The sequence below is a fragment of the Triturus cristatus genome, chromosome 7 (assembly GCF_964204655.1).
Source record: "Triturus cristatus chromosome 7, aTriCri1.1, whole genome shotgun sequence".
In the NCBI taxonomy this organism is placed as follows: Eukaryota; Metazoa; Chordata; class Amphibia; order Caudata; family Salamandridae; genus Triturus; species Triturus cristatus.
Window position 1 is genome coordinate 140,994,209 of NC_140590.1, and position 21,625 is coordinate 141,015,833.

Below are 21,625 nucleotides of genomic sequence, written 5' to 3' on the forward strand. Positions count from 1 at the left end.
ACTGAGGCAACACTCTTGCACTAATACAATCACCCCAGCAGTACACTTGCTTTAATCCAATCACTAACGCTTTAACAGTGGACTCATGCAATCCTTCAGACACTAGTCATACACTCATCTAATCAACCATGCGCTACTGATGCACTTATTCAATTACCCATGTTCTACCCATTTACTTATCTAATCACCCAGGCACTACCAGTTCATTCAACCAAAAACAAATGGGCAGCAGCCATGTACTCATCCAATCACTGAAACACTGCTCATGCACTCATTCTATCTGTAAGGTGCCATATGCATCTACCTAAAAAACATGTACGCACTCTCTATGCAGCCTATAAATCATCTATATACTAAGCATTCACTCCTGCAATCATCCAGGCACTAGAGTTGAACTCATTTAATCATCAAACCACTATCTAAGCATGTATTGAATTATTGAGGCATTCGTCATGCACTTATCTATTTAGTCAGGCACTACTCATGCACTCATCCACACACTCAGATAGTAGTGATAAACTCATGCAAACATGCAGGTAGCAACTATGCAGCTATGGAATGATCCACCAGAGTTTCCACATACTCAAGGAATCATCTAGGTACTACCTATAGCATCAGGGAATCACCTAGGCACTACCTCTGCACTCATCCAATCATCGAGGGAGTACTGATGTACTCCACCACAAAATTTACAAGATTTAGTGAGGAATATTTGCAACCTGTTTCAAACTCTGTGCACGTACTTGGAAGAATTAGTGAGCTATATGATGTGATAGAGATTAATGTGCTGATTTATATAAGCATTTTTCCCTAAATTTTAAATCTGATGCATCTATGTAGAAAAGTAGAGAGACACTAATTCCACCAGTGACACAGTGGTAGAGAGGCACACACATAGCTCTTATGTTGTATTTTTCGATTTACAGTTTTGAGGCACTGTGTGTACTTCTACACTTTGGTTGATATTCATTTGAAGATTTACTACAGAAGGGATCAACTGGTCTTTTACCACGTATAAGTGAGAACTGAGATATGGTGCAGCTGTGTTGTAGGAGAGAGTGCTATAATGTGAAAATGTAACTAATCAATAAACAGTGGGATTGTTGAGAGGTCTTCAGAGGCCACGCCCCCTTTCTTCATCACTCTGTAAATGCACCACCTGGTGCACTGCTGGTTGGGGGATGAAGTCCCCTTGGATTCTGAGGGTCCTTGGGGGCCAACAAGCCCTCCTGTTTCCTTCAGTAAGTCCCATACAGCATGACTGCTTAGACGACTTTGGATGCCATACCCCCTTTCTCCTCCACTCTGCAAAGATACCTCCTGGCACACTGCTGGTTGGGGGATAAAGTCCCCTTGGCTCCAGAGGGCCCTTCGGGTCCAGCAAGCCCTCCTGTCATCTCCAGTCAGTCCCACAGAGCGCGATTGTTGAGAGGAATTTTTGGGGGACTTCCCCCCCTTTCTCCACCACTTTGCAAACATGTCTCCTGGCACACTGCTGGTTCAGAGATTAAGTCCCCTTGGCTCTAGAGTGTCCTTGATTGCAAACAAGCGCTCTTGTTACCTGCAGTACGTTTTACTCAGTGGAATAGCTGAGAGTTGTTTGGAGGGCAAGCCTGATTTCTCCCCCACTCAGCAAATGCGCCTCCTGGCGCATTGCTGGTTGGAGAATGCTGTCCTCTTGGCTGCTGAGGGTTCTTAGGGCCCAGAAGCCCTCCTGTTAACTCCAGTAAGTCTGACATAGCAGGATTCCTGAGAGCTTTTCGGAGGCCTCCTTTCTCCACCACTCTGCAAACGTGACTACTAGTTAAAAAAACATAGAAATTCACTTAAAAACCAAAGGATATAGGGACATTATAGTTAGGCAATATATTTTGAAAAATCTTAGATATTCTCTTCAAAAACAAAGGTTACAGGGTTGTTATAGTAGGCAAATAGAATTATAAAAACATTAAAAATGCACTAGAAAAACTAAAGGTGACAGGAAGGTTATAGTTAGGCTTAGATTTCATTCGTACAAACCAGTGAAATTCAGTAGTTATAGGTACTTGAGATATAACTATAACTTACGCTCCCACAATGCACTGCTTATGACCTCACATATTACATTACTCATGACATATTCAGTAACATCACTGATGACATCATCCACACAATTGCTCATACACCCACTCATATCTCCAGACAACCTCTCATATGCCTACTCCCACACAACCACTCACATACTCATTTACAGACTCATATCAGTACTGACAGACCCACTCACACCTCCATAGAGGCACTCACACACCCACTTGTACAGCCAGTCACAAAACCATTCGCTCACTCATAAAACCACCCATGCAGCCAGTTGCTCACCCATACAGCCATTCACATAGCCACACACTCACCCATACAGCCACTCACTGACCCATGCAGGCACCTACATACCTATTCACACATGCATACAAACACTCACACATCCACCCACTCACCGATACAAACATTCACACAGACACTTACTCTCCAATGTAGCCACTTCCCCCTAGGCACTTAACTAAACACCCACTCAAACAGCCACTCACTCACCCATACAGTCACTTACACATGTATTCACTCACTCACACAGCCATTGAGACACTCAATCACCCATATAGTCAATTCACACCCACTTACCTACCCTTAGAGCCACTCACACCGCCACTCACTAACCCATACAGCAACTGACACACCCACTCACTCATCAATACTGGAGAGTAGTTGGCCTAACGGTTAGGGCAGTCGACCTCTAATCTGGGGAACTAGATTAGAGTCTCGGCAACGACGCTGAACATCCTGTGATTCTGGGCAATCACTTCATCTCCCCGCGCCTAACAAAAAAATTATTGTGTCCTCATGTAACGCAACTAGTGCTATGTAAAGCGCTCTGATACCCAATAGCTTCGGGTCAAGTCTGCGCTATATAAAACTCTGTAAAATAAAAAAATAATAATACAACTCACACAACTTCTCACTCACCTGCACAGCTACTCACACACCCAGTTATACACTGATACAGCTACTTACACACCCATACACACAAGGATACATAAAGTCACACAACTACTCACTTAATATATGTTACAAATAGTATCGCTCAGTAGTAGTGCACCTAGTATACTAATTAAACCTTTGTATTAGGTTGCTCACACGAGTTACAAGTATACCTTCGATAATCCTCATTAAATCAGTTATATCATTTTCTCCTATATAAATGACATAACTGATTTTATGAGGATTATTGAAGGTATACAATAGGAGGATGATTTCCTGATGATCTTTCTAGATATAACAAGTCTTTATACTTGTAACTTTTTTGAGCAAGGGCTAAGAGCAGTGGAACATTTCTTAAGAAAGAGGCCACTTAAACATGAAGAGCATAATGCAATGATTTTAGAACTTATAGTATTTAGTTTGAACAATAAAATTTTCCTTTTCTGAGGACAGTTATAATGACAAAAGCAGGGAATCGCGAAGGACACGTGCTTTGCCCCCAGTTGAACTTGTTCGTGGGCTGGTAGAAGAAGCACTTGGCTTGGGCAGATGAGATTGACAGATGGGTGGAAGCGTGGCCCTATGGGCATGCTATATCGATGATTTGTTTCTGGTATAGAGGGGTTCTCGTGAGGCAGCAGAGGAATACATTGATAGATTGAATGACCATGCCCTAAATCTTCCTTTCACAAGTTAGATCAGTGACATCTCTGTACCATTTTTAGACCTAACAGTGTTCTTTCTCCATTACCTACACAAGAGAAGGAAGCCCGATCTAGGTTTACATTGAGAGGGTACCCCAAGAAAATCAGCCGATTAGTAGACAAATCCTATTGAAGAAAAACACAAATAAAAAAGAACAGAAAGAGAATGTGGTTCACACTGATCACTGACTATTCAGCTAATTCAGCACATCCCTACAATATGCTGAAACACAATTGGGATATCTTGCAGTCAGATTAGATTATAGGTCCCTGTTGCCCACTAGACCACAGATAATGTACAGAAAAAGTACCTCTCTGAAAGACCTTCTGATGCCTAGTCACTTTGTGAAAAATAAGGATGAAAAGCCCTAAATAACAGGTGTTTATCCATGCATGCGGTGCAAAGCATGTAAACAAAGTACTAAAGTCAAAGTTTACGAAATACTAAGAAGAAAGTAGGACAAGTCCATTACAAAACTGTTGAAGTGTAATTCCAGTTTTGGAGTGTATTGTCTAGTATGACCATGCGAGAGAAAATGCATTGGCAGTACTGTACACATGGCCAAAAAAGAGTTTTAGAACATATGCGTGCAATACCAAATGCTGACACTGCATACCCTGTGGCTAGGCACTTCCAAACTGAACCTCAAGGTAATAGGATGTCTTGAGATTTTTTGCCTTGGACCAAGTTCCGAGTGACGAGAAGAGAGGAAACAGGGTTCGCAAATTGCGACAACTGGAATCTAGGTATATGATTGAATTGCAGATCAAAACCCAAGATGGCTTAATAGTGACAAAGAGATGTGGATTCATGTAGGATAGTGGAAGGGACAGCAAAACAAAAATTTGAAAGAAGAAGTGGCCCATAGAAAACTTTTTTTGTGTAATTGTTTTTTAAGGGGGCATCCATAGAAACTGTGAAATTATTGATAACATTAGAAAATGCATGGGACGTTTGAGAGATTTGCACATTTGGCACAATAGTGAGTGAAATGGAATAGCTTTAAAGTCATGTTTTGGACACATATGTATTGCTAAAATGAATTATAGTCCCATCAATGAGATGAAAAGGATTAAGGTATATATGTGTGTATATTTGATGTAATTCTTGCACACAAAAGTAATTGCCAGTAATTATGCTAAAGATTTGATTTGATGAAGGTGAAAATGATTTATGAAATGTAATCATTAGAATGCCTCTGTATTCATTAGAAATTAATGAAATGGGATAAAGTATGAATTTCAGAATATTTTTTAATCATTTAAACATGGCTGCTACACTTACGGGCTATGTATTTATGTGCATATCCGTCTTTTGTTTCTATGACTGTCGTTGTTAACCAATGCGAACGATTGTAAGAGACGAAATACATTTCAAATGCCAGGTTACCCGACACTGACAAAGGTTAGAAGCAGAAGCGCATTTGTTGGAGTTGCACTGTATGAACTGGCTCATTAAAAAGATTGAAGCTAATTTCAGTGTGTGCATGATAATTTGGGCGAAAAACAAATGTATATATTGTATATATATATATATGTTGGTTGCCAGTAGGTAGTTATAGTCAGGACCATGTTTTCATAGGCAAAGCATTTTTTGATTTGCCTATAACTTTGACGCCATTTGATGAATCTTCACGAAATGTTCCCAAAAAAAGTGTTGAGTTAGGTCTTATTATGAATGGAAAGCTTCAGAGTGATTCGTCAAGTGGTGTCCAAGAAAAAGTGGGGTACAAAACTGCATCTTCGTATGTTAATTCCCATAGCCACTTTGAACATGGCTGCAGCCTGAACCACTGGATGGAATTATACCAAGTTTTGCAAGGTAGATTTTGTTCTGCAGATCACGTTTTTTGTTATTTGGTGTAAATCCGTTAAAAAGTTGTTGAGAAATTAAAGGAAATCCAAATCTGTATATCTGTGGTTGTGAAGCCTTCACAAATAATGATGCGCTTGTGCAGAGATCTGCAGAGCTCTGACTGGCTGCCAATACTTCAACCAGGAAGTGTTGGCTGCCATCCTGGGACTCCCCAAAAAATATAGATTAAAGAAAAGGGGACAGGGTTTACCCTGACCCCCTATCCTTGGTCCTGGGGTCCCAGACGGACTCCACCAGGGCAAAAAAGCATTTGTTTAAAAATAAATTGGCACTAAATTGTGAAAATTCATACATTTGTGGCCCAAAAAAACATACACAGTCTCCAGTGTTTGTTTTTAAAAGGGTCCTTGGTGAGCCACATCTCAGGGGCATCTATAGAAAAAAGGAAGGGCTGCACCGGACACCCCTCCTGAGGCGCTTTGAGCCCCAGGGACCATCACCTCCCTGGGGCTTTGTTTTTAATGATGGAGGGTGGCTGCGCGGACTACCCGCCTAGGCTTCGTAGAAGCCCTGAGTACCTCCATCACCCGAAGCTTTGTTTCTAATAAAGGTGGGTGCCATGCATTTCTCCCTCCTGGACATTCGCTGCCCACCCCTACTTCCAACTTTCTGGGACAGTACGAACTCCATGTGACAGTAAAAACAATTTGCCAGGGGCATCTCGGACCCCCCAGACTCCAAAGACCACCACCTCCATGGGGTCTAAAAACGAAATAATGCTGGGGGGGGGGGGGCACAGTCCCCCTTTGGGTCATATCCGCCCCCAGGGACCACCACCTCCCTGGAGCAGGCCCGAATACAGAGAATGAAGGGAGCAATGTGAAGCCCACCTCTTGGACTCATTAATGGCCCTGGGGACCGCCAGCCTCCCCAGGGCTGGCTCCTGCTATGTCCTGGGCGGCAGACCCCTGGGAACTAGCTGTTTGCTTTTGTTTGGCAGGACCTGTCACAGCTCCTGCCAATCAAAAGCAAATACTCGGGTTCCAGCAAGCAGGAGCTGTCAAACAGCTCCTCTCTGCTGGGAGTGGAGTTTTCATCTCTTTCCCTGCCCAAAGACATGCGGGCAGGGAAAGAGATGAAACGATTGCTCTTGCACCCAGAGAGCTGCATTTCAACCAGCTCCCTGCATGCAGCACCAATGGCGGCTCCTGCAGGAGGCAGGAGCTGGCTGGGATCGCATGGGCCTTGAGGCTCCCCCACGGTTCCTTAGTACACTGGGTGCCCTGGATGGGACCAGGGCACCCAAGTGCACCCATGACCAGGCCCAGGTGGACATTAGCCCCACTGCCAAAATCAGCTTGGGGAGGGGGTCCACACAGCCCTCTTCCCCATTAGGTTTTCGCAGGGCTGTTTTGGCCCTTATGCTTATTTCAAAGAAATTAAACCTCAACGTGAGGACCCTACAAATATAAACATAGCAGGTACCCCCGTTAAAGCTCCACACCTGTAAAGGACAAAGAACTCATGTTCTTGTTCAAGGCAAAACAAGTGGGTTTTCTCAGCAATTTCATATTGAAAAATAATCTGAAATCCTGCATGAAAGTGACTGCATTGTTGATCTACTGGAGTGCAGTCTGTATGTGTGTTTGACAAGTGGGTTCTTTGTTGTCCTGTCCTGGTGAGAGCATAGTTCATGGTTCTCCCTTTAAATGACTAAGAGTACACAAATGTGCAAATCACTTGGAGGCTTCACCCATTTGGCCCTGCCCACTTTAGTAGTATGGAAAGGTCTTCCTGCCTTTTCCAGGATGATAGACAGCTTAACATGTGGCCCCATAGCCAGTTCCCTGCTGATATTGGTGAGGGGTTCTTGATGCCAAGGAAGATGAGGACATATCCACCAAACAAAGCATTTACTTCATAAACTTAAAAGGAAACACTCTTGTTTGGTGGAGATCTTTGTAATCTTGTTGTCTTCTCTATTGAAGGATTCATGTTAGCACATTTTTCTGGATAAAGATACACCAGGAACAATCACATTGCCAAAACACATACAAGGTCATTGGCAACATTTCCTTGTGCACCATTATGCACCTGCAGTGAAGCATATGTACTGGATATTTACCCAAGGTGGTAGCACTTAATAATCTACCAAGTAATAATCTATTTGGGTAGATATTTTGTGCAAGACTGTGGACTCTTGTCAGATGAAAGAGCACGTGTTGTTCATTTGTTGCTCAGTCACTCACACAGCAACTGACATACCCACACAGACACTTAGAGACCCACTCACACTCTCAGGCACTCACAGATATACTGACAGACCCTCTCAGGCACTGATACACTCACTCGCAGATCCACTCAGATACTCACACACCCACTCACAAAGGCACTCAGACACTTACTCAGATACTCATGCACCCACTCACAGACCCATACAGACACTCACACAGCCACTCACAGACTCATTCAGACACTCATGCTTCTAACGACTCACAGACCCAAACACGTGCAGCCACTCACAGACCCACTCAGACACTCATGCACCTGCTCACAGACCCATATGGCCACTCACACAGCCACTCACAGACCCACTCAGAGACTCACACACCCATTCACAGACCCACTCAGAGAATAATGCATCCACTCACAGATCCACTCAGACACTCACATACCTACTCAGAGACCCATACAGACACTCACACACCCATAGCACCACTGTTGGACTTGGCCCTTCTGGCCGGTTCACCCCGAAACTTTTTTTTGCTTAATATTGTGACTTGGTTTAGTGATTTTATTGACTTCGGCGCACTTTACCGCTGTGTCCCAGGGTAAAGTGCGTGCGTGTTGTGAGGTTGGCCTGCCCTCCCATAGGAATGCATGGGGGAATGTATGGGTCCCGGTAGTTCCTGATGCGTGGGGTGTGCAGGCCCGTGTTTCGTATGTGCGGACTCGTGGGAGTGAATGCTGCGCGTTGATGTGTGCGGCGTGCATGTACCTGGTGTGGAAGTGCCACTTCTAGAAGTGGGCACTTCAGTGTGCAGTCTGAAATGTGTGGCTTGTCTGGCGATTGGCTGGTGAGGTCAGGTGACGGACTAGGGAATTCCCCAGAGTCAGGAGGAGTCACCCAGTGGTGAATGGGGGGTTAGCATGTTGATGGCTGGGGAGGAGTGTACCTGGGTCCTGAATAGGACAGGGCTTCCCCCACACAATGCTGGCGCCGGCCCCTGTGGTGCGTCTAATGACCCTAGCCCTGCCAGTGAATAGGGAGAGGGGCTGAGCAAAACAAAGTGCTCAGGAACCTGTTGGAACTGGTTCGCCCCTTCCCTGCACCTTAGACAAAGCCTTGTACTGTATAAAAAGGGGCTGTGTCCCCTTACATGTTGTTCTCTTCCAGGATCCACTTGAGGGGGGGCCTGCTGCTGCTGGGCGCCGGGAGAGACCGTCACTGGGGACTGCCTCCCTGCTGGAGGGCCCTGTGAGCTGGCTCTGGGCCCAGCCTTTACCCCCCTGCTCTCTGAAGGACCTTTTTGGTTGCTGGACATTGCTTATAGCGCCTGGGAGCGCTTCCTGGACTTCGTAGCACTGTGCGCGCTGTTTTCCTGGACTTTGCCTTGTTTATAGCGCTGGGAGCGCTGTTTTGCTTTATAGCGCTAGGCGCGCTGTGATCCTGATAGCGGGTGCCCACCCCGCGATTCTGCCGTGTTTTGATTCAGCCTGCGGGTGCCCACCCCGCTTATTTGCGGTTATTTCGAGGGAGCCTACCCCTCTTACGGCCGGAATATTCACCGCTGCAGCCCGGGCTGAAACCGGAAGTCAGGCGGCCGAGGGCAGGTCTCCGGGACAACCGGAACTCCGAGAAGGAGGGCGGGAGCCTACCCCGCCTCCTACCAAGCGCCGCGGTTGCAGCCCGTTCGGAGAAGCGAGGATCCAGGCGGGAGCCTACCCCGCGCTGGACGGAGGAGAGGAGTGCTGCCGGTTCCGTGGAGCGGACCAAGAGGAGCGGAGACAGCGCGGGAGTCCCCTGAGAGCAGCCCGGTAAGTGAGGAGGGCTGGGGGACTCCGTGCGTGTGCCTGTGGGTGCCGGTCCCAGTCCGGCTGATTCTCCCAAGAGGCTCCAACGTTATTTAAAGCCTGCAAGGCTCTAGGGGGCCTGAGCACCTTGAGCGTTGACGCTCCAACGAACGGGGGCATTGTGGTGTCTCGAGTCCCTGAGAGGGACTCCAACGAAGAGCGCAGGGAATGCTCCGACCTCGGGGGCATGTTGTTTCAGAGCCGTGAAGGCTCCCGGGGCATTGTTGTTTGAGCCCAGTGAGGCTCCAACGTTGTGCAGAGCCACGAGGGCTCTAGAGGGCATTGTCTGGTGTTCCGAGCGCCCGGAGCGCTCCAACGAAGGGGAGCACGACTGTTCCGAGCCACGAGGGCTCTAGGGGACATTTTTGGGTGAACAGAGCCCAGAGAGGGCTCCAGAGGCACGCAGAGTGCCTGAAGTTCGTTTTCCAGCTGCCCAGCACTTAGTGGGCAGCTGCCACGTTTAGGTGGGGGACCATTCTTGTTTTAGTCTGCGCAGCTGGCGCAGCTTGACTGAACGCAGGGCGTCCTAGCCCCTTCCAGGCCAGTTGGCCCAGGGACTGCCACAGGTGGTGGCTCATGTGGAGTCTTGCGCAGTTGTTCCTACTTGCACCTCTGAATGTGTGTTGATGCATCATGTGCCATTGCTTTTACACCTCTGAATGTTTTATGCATCATGTGTGTTCCTTCCATGCACCTCTGAATGTGTTTTGATGCGTCATGTGCCATTGCTCTACACCTCTGAATGTTTTAGGCATCATGTGTAACGTTCTATTACCCCTACAGGTATTGTGATACGTAGGCGGTTGGTTGCTTTCTCCTAGTACAGGTGGTGCTAGTGAGGTTCTAGTTCCCTGCGTGACAGTCTCCTAAAGTAGTTAGGGTTACGTAGGTGGTACTTCCCCGATACCAGTAAGTACTGGTTGTGTGCTATACAGATTATTTTTGTGCTACAGTGATTTTATATATTTTGTGTGCTAAATATCTAAAAAGTGCTAATTCCTGACAGTGGTCCAGGTGGCCCTGTCTTGTACATAATCCCTTGTAAATTCTGCCCGTGCCTGTTGGCACATTGTAAAGTGTGTGTTTTTATCTAATGTGTTGTGTATAATACAAAGGTTATTTTTATAGAATACCTTGTGTGGAGTTTCCTTTGTGGTGGGCCTTGGGTGTTGTTGCTGGGTGCGCGCGCAAATGCTTTACACATCGCCTCAGAGATAAGCCTGACTGCTCGTGCCAAGCTACCAAGGGGGTGAGCAGGGGTTATCTTTGGCGTGTAACTTCCTTGCCCTGACTAGAGTGGTGGTTTCTGCCTGGCTTTGGCGCAAGCCCTAGCCAACCAGAAATCCCCAGGTCTAACATTGGTGATCAGCGGTGGGATTTGGACTTGCGTTTGCGCTGTACCGCAGCAGCGACTGGCTACACCACAAAACTCTGCATTAGATAATCACATTTTTAGGGATTATTGTTTTTAAAGTTCCTTTATTTCCCCTGAAGGTATCATTGTGTAATTGTGTCCAGTACATTTGTCCCCCGCCCTGCGCCCAGAGTTGGTACCTGTGTCACGTGGTGGTCAGGTTGAGGGATCAGGGGTGGTAGAAACTGCCTTACCAGTCCGAGGGGAGGGTTGTGTGTGGATGGTGTGTGGGGCACTAGACAGTGAGTGTGAGTTCTCCAGGATAGAGAGCTCACTGAAACCTTTTGTGAATTGTGTACTCATGTGTAGCTCCGACCCCCAGGTTCCTTGTGTTGAACTCTTCTCAGGAACGTCCGCCAAAATGGAGCCTGCTTTTAACTTCTGTAGTCTGTTTAGGTACAGTAGGTTGGAGCTGGTAGGGTTCTGTGAGGAGAGGGACATAGAGGTGGGTGAGTCAGATACCCAGTCCAAACTGAGGGACAACCTGATCCTTTGGCAAAAGGAGGAGTGGGAGCGAGAGCGCAGCGAGGAAGATAGGGCCCGGGCCGCACGCCGAGAGGGTGGTGGGTCTGAGGGGAGCCCTGAGGAATCTGAGGAGGAGGAAGGTTACCTGACAGGGACGCCAGTAGAGAGTGAAGACCCCATAGATAGGGAGTCCCTTGCTGGGTCCAGTGTCAGGAGCAGCACCCCATCCCTTTCCCTGTCCCCAGAGGAGTGGGTAGATAGGAGGGAAGAGAGGGAGCATCAGCTGGCCATGGAGAAGCTCAGGTTGGAGCATGCCCGGGGGATGGCGCAGCTGACTATGGCAGAGAAAAAGCTGGAGACCGAGAGGGTCTTAGCGCAGGAGAGGATGGCGGAGGCTGAGAGGGCCTTCGCCAGGGAGAGATTAGCTCTAGAGGGTAAGTTGTCCCCAGAGCGCAGTGGTAGTTTTCTGGGCTCCCCAGGGAGGGTTGAGTCCAGTGGTGGCAGCAATAGAGAGACCAGTGCAGAGAGTCCCATTCCCAGTTCCCCCAGTATGGTACCTAGTTCCCGGGAGGAGGAATGTAGGTTGAAGTTCAGGGGCAGGAAGAAGCTGCCTCACCAGTCTTGGGAGAAGTTTGTGGAGGAATGCGAGGATGCACTGTTTGATTGGGTATGGGGTAGCACGAAGGAGGATTTTGAAAAACTGTATGATCTGCTCGTCAGAGAGCAGCTATCCAGTAGTTTTTATCCCGAGTTGCGCCAACACCTGTTAGCATGGGGGCACACTGATCCGTGGGAGCTGGCAGCGGAAGCAGACCGATGGGAACAGGCCCCCAGTTATGATGAGGAATGGGATAGTTCTTCCCACACTAGTGACTCAAGTTGTGGTTCAGGTACCTTCCAGCCCAGCGTGGTGGAAGAGGCTCCGTGTAGCCCAGCTAGGTCCCAGGGTAGCGAGGAGGGTGTAGGGGCTTACGGCCTGGCTCAGTGGAGCGGGAGTAAGTGGGTGACCGAGGGTCCCCAGACGTACGAAACCCTGCCTCAGGACTTGGGTGGTTTCATGAGGGAACACCAAGTTGGGGACCTAGGATGTCCTGTTAGCCCATTTGAGGAGGACCACCTAGTGAGTAGAGGACCGGGAGCGCCTGTAAACAGGGCTCCTGTGGTTCTAGTGTCTGGCAGTACCGCTCCAGTAGGGAGGGTACAGAAGTCCAGCGAGAGGAGTGGCATGGGGCTGTGTTCCCCGGTGGAGGAGCCAGTGGGTCAGGGACCAGCCGGGAGGGCTGAGTCCCCTAGGAGTGACCATGGCGACTACACGTCTGGCCTGGGGGATCTTCGCGCACTGTCAGGTGGACAGGGGACGGGAGATCTGCGCCAGGCAGACGGTCATGCAACATATGAGGCATATGTTACTCTCGGGGGGATGGTGTGTAAATCCCCAGAAGTCCTGGAGTGCCAGGCAATTATTCCACCGAAGGTTTTAGACCGGAGGTTGGAAGGCCAGGTTCAGGAGCAGCCTGACCTGAAGGGTCTGACTACTGTAACCAGTGTCCTGACCGGTTCTTCTTCCAGAGGGACCGCCCCAGTTGGTAGGGAGCAGGACTCTGGAAGGGGGTGCAGAGGGTGGGAAAGCCCACCTCTGACCCCGGTGCAACCTGAGGGGTTAAACCCTAGGTTGGTAGACCAGTTCTCAGGGAGGGGTCCTGAGCTGGTTGGTGAGGTATGTTACAAGGGTGCCTCTCCGAGGAAGAGAGGGCGGAACCCTAGGAGAAGAGGTAGGGGGAGGAGAGCCTCACCCGCGACTTTTGGTCAGCCTGAGGGTACGGGCCCTAGGCTGGAGGATCAGTGGCAGTTTAGAACTGCCCTGATGAGGGGTAGAGTGGAGAATGGCTGCTATGTGCCAGGGGTTACTACCCCCCACTCTGTGGTTAGGCAAGGACCGGTGGCACCTGGGTGGCCTAGGGCCTGGTCTTGGCCGCGGACAGCTTGGGAGTACCAGTGGGGTAGCCCAGTTGGTCCGGAGAGTGGTTTGAGAAGAAACCCCAGGGGTTCACCGTGGCGTAGAACAGGAGGGTGTCCCGGCAGTGGCGGGCCCGCGTCCGTGTTCTATCGCCCCAAGCAGGGAAGTCCATCACGGTGGTGATTGGTCTACCCTGCGTTTTGGCTGGAAGGGGGTTGTGTTGGACTTGGCCCTTCTGGCCGGTTCACCCCGAAACTTTTTTTTGCTTAATATTGTGACTTGGTTTAGTGATTTTATTGACTTCGGCGCACTTTACCGCTGTGTCCCAGGGTAAAGTGCGTGCGTGTTGTGAGGTTGGCCTGCCCTCCCATAGGAATGCATGGGGGAATGTATGGGTCCCGGTAGTTCCTGATGCGTGGGGTGTGCAGGCCCGTGTTTGGTATGTGCGGACTCGTGGGAGTGAATGCTGCGCGTTGATGTGTGCGGCGTGCATGTACCTGGTGTGGAAGTGCCACTTCTAGAAGTGGGCACTTCAGTGTGCAGTCTGAAATGTGTGGCTTGTCTGGCGATTGGCTGGTGAGGTCAGGTGACGGACTAGGGAATTCCCCAGAGTCAGGAGGAGTCACCCAGTGGTGAATGGGGGGTTAGCATGTTGATGGCTGGGGAGGAGTGTACCTGGGTCCTGAATAGGACAGGGCTTCCCCCACACAATGCTGGCGCCGGCCCCTGTGGTGCGTCTAATGACCCTAGCCCTGCCAGTGAATAGGGAGAGGGGCTGAGCAAAACAAAGTGCTCAGGAACCTGTTGGAACTGGTTCGCCCCTTCCCTGCACCTTAGACAAAGCCTTGTACTGTATAAAAAGGGGCTGTGTCCCCTTACATGTTGTTCTCTTCCAGGATCCACTTGAGGGGGGCCTGCTGCTGCTGGGCGCCGGGAGAGACCGCCACTGGGGACTGCCTCCCTGCTGGAGGGCCCTGTGAGCTGGCTCTGGGCCCAGCCTTTGCCCCCCTGCTCTCTGAAGGACCTTTTTGGTTGCTGGACATTGCTTATAGCGCCTGGGAGCGCTTCCTGGACTTCGTAGCGCTGTGCTTGCTGTTTTCCTGGACTTTGCCTTGTTTATAGCGCTGGGAGCGCTGTTTTGCTTTATAGCGCTAGGCGCGCTGTGATCCTGATAGCGGGTGCCCACCCCGCGATTCTGCCGTGTTTTGATTCAGCCTGCGGGTGCCCACCCCGCTTATTTGCGGTTATTTCGAGGGAGCCTACCCCTCTTACGGCCGGAATATTCACCGCTGCAGCCCGGGCTGAAACCGGAAGTCAGGCGGCCGAGGGCAGGCCTCCGGGACAACCGGAACTCCGAGAAGGAGGGCGGGAGCCTACCCCGCCTCCTACCAAGCGCTGCGGTTGCAGCCCGTTCGGAGAAGCGAGGATCCAGGCGGGAGCCTACCCCGCGCTGGACGGAGGAGAGGAGTGCTGCCGGTTCCGTGGAGCGGACCAAGAGGAGCGGAGACAGCGCGGGAGTCCCCTGAGAGCAGCCCGGTAAGTGAGGAGGGCTGGGGGACTCCGTGCGTGTGCCTGTGGGTGCCGGTCCCAGTCCGGCTGATTCTCCCAAGAGGCTCCAACGTTATTTAAAGCCTGCGAGGCTCTAGGGGGCCTGAGCACCTCGAGCGTTGACGCTCCAACGAACGGGGGCTCGAGTCCCTGAGAGGGACTCCAACGAAGAGCGCAGGGAACGCTCCGACCTCGGGGGCATGTTGTTTCAGAGCCGTGAAGGCTCCCGGGGCATTGTTGTTTGAGCCCAGTGAGGCTCCAACGTTGTGCAGAGCCACGAGGGCTCTAGAGGGCATTGTCTGGTGTTCCGAGCACCCGGAGCGCTCCAACGAAGGGGAGCACGACTGTTCCGAGCCACGAGGGCTCTAGGGGACATTTTTGGGTGAACAGAGCCCAGAGAGGGCTCCAGAGGCACGCAGAGTGCCTGAAGTTCCTTTTCCAGCTGCCCAGCACTTAGTGGGCAGCTGCCACTTTTAGGTGGGGGACCATTCTTGTTTTAGTCTGCGCAGCTGGCGCAGCTTGACTGAACGCAGGGCGTCCTAGCCCCTTCCAGGCCAGTTGGCCCAGGGACTGCCACAGGTGGTGGCTCATGTGGAGTCTTGCGCAGTTGTTCCTACTTGCACCTCTGAATGTGTGTTGATGCATCATGTGCCATTGCTTTTACACCTCTGAATGTTTTATGCATCATGTGTGTTCCTTCCATGCACCTCTGAATGTGTTTTGATGCGTCATGTGCCATTGCTCTACACCTCTGAATGTTTTAGGCATCATGTGTAACGTTCTATTACCCCTACAGGTATTGTGATACGTAGGCGGTTGGTTGCTTTCTCCTAGTACAGGTGGTGCTAGTGAGGTTCTAGTTCCCTGCGTGACAGTCTCCTAAAGTAGTTAGGGTTACGTAGGTGGTACTTCCCCGATACCAGTAAGTACTGGTTGTGTGCTATACAGATTATTTTTGTGCTACAGTGATTTTATATATTTTGTGTGCTAAATATCTAAAAAGTGCTAATTCCTGACAGTGGTCCAGGTGGCCCTGTCTTGTACATAATCCCTTGTAAATTCTGCCCGTGCCTGTTGGCACATTGTAAAGTGTGTGTTTTTATCTAATGTGTTGTGTATAATACAAAGGTTATTTTGATAGAATACCTTGTGTGGAGTTTCCTTTGTGGTGGGCCTTGGGTGTTGTTGCTGGGTGCGCGCGCAAACGCTTTACACATCGCCTCAGAGATAAGCCTGACTGCTCGTGCCAAGCTACCAAGGGGGTGAGCAGGGGTTATCTTTGGCGTGTAACTTCCTTGCCCTGACTAGAGTGGTGGTTTCTGCCTGGCTTTGGCGCAAGCCCTAGCCAACCAGAAATCCCCAGGTCTAACAACCACTCACACATTCACTCCACTATCAGATACACACAGGTACTCACAGACCTACACAGCCATTCACATACCCACTCACAGGCCCATATTGCCACTCCCAGACCCAGTCATAGACCCATAAAGGCACTCACTCACCCACTCACAGACCCACACAGGCAATTACACACCCAGTCACAGACCCATACAGCCACTCACATATGCACACACAGAACCATACAGCCACTCAGACACTCACTTACCGACCTATATAACCAGTTTACAGGTTACAGTTAGGAAATAAAATCTACTAAAAAAACAAACGTTACAGGGACGTTCTAGTTAGGAAATAGAATTTTAAAGACCTTAGAAGTTAACTGAAAAAAGCAAAGGTTATGGGGATGTTATAGTTAGGCTCAGATTTCACACTTTCAAAGCCATATAATTCTGTCGTTGTAGCTAACTATAACTTTTGCCCCCTTAATGCACTGCTTATGACCCCACATATTACATCACTCATGACATGGTCAGTGACATCACTGATGACATCTCAAATGGCATCACTGATGACATTACTGATGACATCATCCAGTGATTGTGAGTGGTTTGTAAATGTTTCTAAGTGGTAAAGATATATAGTAAGATACTACCAAAGTTAAATTAGTATACTTTGCGTACTACTAATAAGTGATACTATTTGTAACACATATTATGTGAGTGGATTTATAACTGCGTGTATCCATTTGTGGGTAGGTGTCTGAGTGGATCTATGGATGTGTAAGTATCTGTATGGGTGAGTGAGTTGCTATGTGGGTGAGTGAGTGGGTGTGTCAGTGATATATGGGTGAGTGAGTGCCTGCATAAGTAGTATATGGATGAGTGATAGTATTAATGCAGCCATTAACCTAAAACTCACAGGTACCCGTAAACATAATGAGGATAAACCGCGGGGCTGGTCCAATTCAGCTTGCACCTCGGCCCTGAGGGAGCTGAAATCTGCTCTATCTGTTAAACCTAGAGATAAGGGACTGGTCATAGATCTAAGAGCCAGATACAACAAAACCCTTAATATCAGGAAAGCGGAACTTCGGCAAGAGGCCTGGGAAAATTTGTCCATGGCAGCTGAAATGAACAACTGTTCCTTATTCTGGAAAACTGTCAACTCACCATTTCTCAAAGACGATAAAATTCCAGAACTAACCTCCTATGTTATGCAGGCAGACTGGGTTACACATTTTTCTAAAATTTTCCAGCCTGATGGTGGAGGGCAAACTTCAGGGAAACAATGGCCGCATATCCCATTAAATGTTACGGTTCAAGAGGTTTTAGACAGTATATGGGACAGTAAGGGGGGAAAGCACAAGGCCCAGACGGGGTCCCAATTGATGTATATAAATTGGTCCCAGAAATTTGGGGGCCTCTGCTTACTAATATTTTTAACGCAGCTGTTAGAAATAAGATGCCCCCGACTTGGGAAGAATCTATTTTAATCCCAATATTCAAGAAAGGTAATCGCGGGGAAGCCAAGAATTACCGACCAATCTCCCTGTTGGACTCTTCCGTTAAAGTAATGAGTCGAGTGCTAATGGTGAGATTGGAGGAATGGGCTGAAGAAAATGGCATCTTAGCCGAGAGCCAGTTTGGCTTTAGGAAGGGTCGCGGAACGATAGAGCAATGTCTTAATTTAGAATTGTTGGTTGGTAAATATACCCTGGCAAAGACCGGCACTATTTACCTTTGCTTTGCAGATCTTAGTAGTGCATTTGATCTGGTGGACCACGGCATTCTTTGGGAAAAACTATTAGAAATGGGGGCCCCAGAGGGTATTATCTTCTTCCTCGCACGCTTATATTCTAAATTAAGAGCCTGTGTCCGTTTTGGGTCACAAGGCGAATGTACATCTATGTTTAAGATTGGGCGCGGAATCCGTCAGGGTTGTGTGCTAGCCCCATTGCTTTTCATTCTTTTTATCAATGAAATTGAATCCTTCCTTAAATCTCTGGCAGTGGATGCCCCCAAAATTAATAATGAATATGTTCCCGTGTTACTCTACGCGGATGACGCGGTTTTAATTTCACGTACACCATATGGTCTTCAATTGTTGTTGGATGGTTTCATGCAATTTATCAAAAGCAGAAAGCTAGTCTTAAACAAATCCAAAACCTATGTTATGGAATGCGGCCATAGGATTGGAAAGAAACAACCCTCTTTCTTCATTGAGGGCCAAAAGGTCCAGGTTGTTGATAATTTTTCATATCTGGGGGTTACTTTTTCAAATAAAAACACCTGGGCAATTGAACTTAAGAATGTACGGTCTAAAATGGCCAGGAGTGCCTTTGGTATTTTCACTATGGCCACCAAATTAGGAGACAGGCGGATCAATGACATGCTGAAAATTTATCAGTCCCGGTGTGTCTCAATTGCATTGTACGGAGCTGGCATATGGGGCTATGCCCCGGCAGGTGCTCTTCAGGTTGAAGAGAACGTATTTTTGAAAAAACTTTTGTGTTTGCCAAGCTCTGTCTCGAACACCTTAGTGCAAAACGAACTGGGTGTCTGCCATCTCTCCGATTTGACCCCCCTTAGACCTTTGCTCCTATGGCGCTCCATTTGGATTAAAGAAGAGACTTCCTTGTGTAGAGCTATCATCTCTGACTGTCTTACCTTGGACCATTTTATAAGGATCCCGTGGTTGAAGTATGTTATTGATAGCTTTCGGGTGGTCTTTAACATCGACATCCTAGCGGATCATCATGGGGCAGATATGTTGTCAAAAGCTGATCTCAAGCAGTGTTTTTTACAACAGGCCGCTATTAAGAGACATCAGAATAGCTCCAACCTTTCATCTTATACTTTTTATCATGATTTGAATGAAGTTGGGGGCTTTCAACCCTATCTGTCTCAAAAACCTTGGAAGGCACATCGGTTTGTGTTGACAAGATTTAGAATGGGAGTTGTCCACAACCTTGTTGCCTTCCCGATTATGAATTTACATCCTGTTGGTCCATGCCTATGTGATAACTCCACTCCTCAAAGCACTGTGCACTTTCTTCTGCTTTGTCAATTGTATAAACATTTCCGGATAGCTTATTTGAAACCCCTGTTTTTGAAATTCAAAGTCAGAACTATACGTGACTGTATGTGTCTACTTTTTAATTTACATCACCCGGTAGTATGTTTTTATACGGCTACTTTTCTTCTTAAATCCATTAATGCAAGGAAAAGTATGCTTTTTTAAAATGCTTTTATCATGATGAATTTTTCTGCCTCTGTATTTATAACAGATTTCTGTTGTATTGTGTGCTTTTATGAACTTACTTAATGTTCGAATAAAGCCTTATGAAATGAAATGAAATGAAATGAAATGAAATGGATGAGTGAATGGGTGTCTGAGTGACTGTATGGGTGAGTGAGTGAATGTGAGAATGGCTATATGGGTAAGTGTGTGCTTGTGCCAGTGACCATATAGGAATATGTGTACATGTGTTAGTATATGAGTAAACAAGTGAGAGTGGGAGTAACTGTATGGGTGAATGAGTGGCTGTATCAGTGACTGTATGAGTGAATGAATGTGTGAGTAGCTGTGTGGGTGTCTGACTCAGTGTGTGAGAGGCTGTATGGGTGTATGAGTGGGTGTGTTATTAATTGTATGTCTATATGACAGGATGTGTGATTGGCTGTATAGGTGAGTGAGTGGTATAAGTAGGTGTCTGAGTGGCTCTGTGAATGTGTGAGTGGCTGTATGGGTGAGTGAGTGGCTATGTGGCTATGTAGTTGAGTGAGTAGGTTTCAGTGGCATATGGGTGAGTGAGTGGGTGCATAAGTGGTGTATGGGTGAGTGAATGAGTGCATGAGTGACTATATGGGTGAGTGAGTGAGTGAATGTGAGAATGGGTGTATGGATGAGTGAGTGCTTGTGTCAGTGACCATATAGGTGAATGAGTACATGTGTTAGTATCTTTATGAGTAAGTAAGTGGGAGTAACTGTATGGGTGAATGAGTGGCTGTATCAGTGACTGTATGAGTGAGTGAGTAGGTATGTGAGTAGTTGTGTGGGTGACTGACTCAGTGTGTGGGTGGCTGTATGGGTATATGAGTGGGTGTGTTATCAATCATATGTCTATATAACTGGATGTATGATTGGCTGTATAGGTGAGCTGCATGGTATGAGTGGCTGTATGGGTGAGATGTATGGGTGAGCTAGTGGTTGTGTGAGTGGATGTGTGAGTGGCTTTATGGATCAGTGAGTGGGTATGTGAGCACTTGCATGGGTCGCTGAAAGGGTATATTATTGGTTGTGTGGGAATGAGTTATGAGAGGTTGTATGGGAGTTTCAGTGTATGTATGAGTGGTTCTGTGGGTGATGTCATCAGTGATGTCATTTGAGATGTCATCAGTGATGTCAGTGACCAATATCTATGGTTTTGTACGAGTGAAATCTGAGCCTAACTATAACGTCCCTGTAACCTTTAGTTTTTTAGTGAATATATATATATGTGTGTGGATGTATCTCCAGGGTGCATAGTTGTGGAGTTAAGAATAGTAAATCTATCCATACCTATGCGCAGTTATCTTCTTGATATTTTTGTAACATATACTTTTATCCTTGGTACTCTGTCACAACAACAACACCTAAACCAAAGAAGAGCTGAAATGTATTCTTAAATCTGGCATTATTGCTATGAAAAGAACCAAAGCTATGTCCTGGCGATCATCAAAAGCTCCACCACTCCAATGCCGACAAAGAGGGGCTATGAGTGAAAGCATACATTACACGGTGAAGAAAAAAGTGACCTTAGAAAGAAACATACATCTAATCGTACTAGCTACATTTGACATGAAGATAGAAACACAACACCCACACATACCAAGATCAGCCAAACTCAAAAAATAATAAGGAACAGGATATGACCCAACAGACAGAGCCCCACACCCTGCCCTGGACTCCCTATTTTTTCAACTGGGCATTTTCCTGGTGGGCTGAAACCATTGTTGATAGTTTTATTCATTTACTTTTTCTTCATTTAATGTACATGACTACACCTGCACAACATATCAGAAAATGCCAGCACGATTGGCTCACTAAAATTGCTAATCATATGAATATCATCATTAGATATAAAAATTATTGTGAAAAATTGGTATTGTATGTCGATTGGGTTGAAATATGTACACATGTATGCAGGTGGAAAAAAAACTGTTTCCTCCAGGGAGTAACCAAACTCCACCACAGATGGCTCGATATATTGTAATAATAGACAACTTGCTTTTTTACCTCGGCTGAACATGTTA

The 21,625-nt window shown here is 47.6% G+C and overlaps 1 protein-coding gene across 1 annotated transcript in view; it reads right to left on the reverse strand.

The window, feature by feature from the left end:
* The window catches only part of LOC146809052 (uncharacterized), a 477,319-nt gene that overhangs the window by 453,301 nt on the left and 2,393 nt on the right, over positions 1–21,625 (reverse strand). The gene's annotated exons all lie outside the window — the stretch shown is intronic.